General features: G+C 44.4%; 1 pseudogene; it reads left to right on the top strand.

Moving 5' to 3' along the window:
- The first annotated feature begins 525 nt into the window (after nt 1-525).
- LOC110317860 overlaps nt 526-2186 on the top strand; it is a 4821-nt pseudogene continuing 3160 nt past the window's right edge.

Genomic DNA, 2186 nt, shown 5'->3' with positions numbered 1-2186 from the left:
GTGCCCCACAACAATTACACACCTCAGCAGTAAAAAGGGGGTGCCTAAATAATCTTCCTAGAAAAGAGGAGACATGTTAGAATCCTTACAAATGTAGCTACCCTTCAGGACAGCCCTTTTGCTTCAAGACTCAGAGATAGACGTTGAAATTTATATCTCTTTTCATTGCTTCCATTTTAATTTGCCATATCTCTGCTGCTTTCCTGTCTTTGTATCCTGTGTACCTTCAATTAAACATCAGCAATTTGGCAGCCTCATATTTCAACAACAATATCAAAGATGAATGTTTAACTTCTTATCCCCTGTTGTTTTCCATAAACAGCCTAGAGCTACAGCACCATAGAACAAATAATTACAGGTCTTACAGGTCACATTGGGAAAATCAACAGGGGGCCACCCAATCCACATAGGTGAGTTACTTACCAGTTTATCATTCCAATCCACTAAATTAGAGGTTGTTTGTTAAATACAATAGTTGACTAACATATAAAAACAGGAAAATTGCAGAAGTGAGAACATGCCAAAATGGACAGCAAAGAAATGGCAAGAGCCAGGAATTCGGCAAATTTCTCATGGGCTGTGGGCCTGTTTGCTGGAGGCTTTCCTCGGAGATCTCTGGCCCAGCTGGGTGCAAGGGTTCCGACAAAGGGGAGAGTGTGAGCAGGAAAGGGGAGCTGCTGCTGCTGCAGTTGACTCCACCTCTGTCTCTGCTGTGCCTCTCAGTTGCTCCACATTGCCCTGCACTGAGTCAGGCTGGGTTGGGCAATGTGGAGCAACTGACTGAGAGGCCAGCTAGCCAGGGAGGAGTACAAGGGGGTGGCATTTCAGGAGAGCGGGCCTTTTCCCAAGTGTTACAGCTCTTATGACAGAAGCTCTCAGATGACAGAATAGTTCTCGCACACCTTTGATCCTCCTGGATAGGATTCTTACATACAGTTTTGGGGTGTGTTAGCACCAGGACACTCCAAGGCCTGGCCTAACCATGTGACACTAGACCTGCGTTGCCAGGACAACGACCCTCAATCCCACAGCTCACCTAGCTCAGTTCCCCCCCTTACCGGTGTGAAGTCATTTTCTGTATAAATTAGGGGATCACCCCCTCCTCACTCTCTTCTCCTCCTCTCTTCACCCCTCCTCGCTCCTCTTCTCTTCCCCCTTCCCCCCTTCCCCCCTCTTCTTCTCTTCTCTTTCTCCTTCTCCTCTTTCTCTCTCCTCTGCTCTTCTACTCACTTTGCCGCCCCACCCCATCCCTGCTTAATAAATCTCTCTCACGTGGAATCACCTTGGTGTGGTCTGCTGTTTGGTTTATCCACCCAACACATAAAAGGGTGGTTGAGGGTCTGACAGCAGGTACCTCTCATTGGCTTGGTCTGAGAGCTTGGGGAACCTTATTTGCATGTGGGAGGGCTTGGTGCTGCTCTTATGTGACTGATGGCCACAGACCTCTCTTTTGGGGGGAGCTGTGGGAGGGTTGTAGCTGCAACAGGAGCCAGGGGCTGAAGGGGCATGGCCAAACACCTGCCATCTTTTGCAGGTGACAGTCATCTGCTGGGTCTCCAGGGTTTTAAGCCTGAGCTCAACCAAGGATTAGGCTGCCTATGCACAGTTTATTGCCCCACAAGGGGCTACAAAAAGCACCTTCACATAACTCTAAGAAGTAATACCTTTCGTAAAATTAATTTAAATAATAAAAGACATTTGTAATTTAGATTGGGATTAAGTTGGAGAACAAACAAGATTTTTAGGCAAAATATTGACAATAATCACTAGGTTCTTTTCTATATGAGTATGTACCACAAGAAAGTGAGAGAACAAAAGAGGGACAGAGAGGCAATAGAAGAGACAGACAGAAGGATGTATGTGTGATAGAGAATGAAATACAATTAATATGCAAACCAAATATGAGTAGGGTACAGACTTTACTAGCCCATAAAATAAACTATGACACTATTTATGTGTCATTGATTTTTTTCTCTGATTTTCTTATTATTTTTTGCCATCTACTGAATTTGGGTTTCCTTTCTTCTTATTTTTTTCCAAATTCTTAAAAGCATCATTAAGTCATTTAGCTGTGCTTATTTTTTTTTATATTATTATTTTCTTTATTTACATTTCAAATGCTATCCCGAAAGTTTCCCATACCCCTCCCCCCACCTCTGTTCCCCTACCCACCCACTCCCACTACT

This window comes from Mus pahari, chromosome 3 (assembly GCF_900095145.1).
Source record: "Mus pahari chromosome 3, PAHARI_EIJ_v1.1, whole genome shotgun sequence".
NCBI classification, from domain to species: Eukaryota; Metazoa; Chordata; class Mammalia; order Rodentia; family Muridae; genus Mus; species Mus pahari.
Note: the sequence above shows the minus strand (reverse complement) of the source record. Positions and strands in the feature narration are given on the sequence as shown.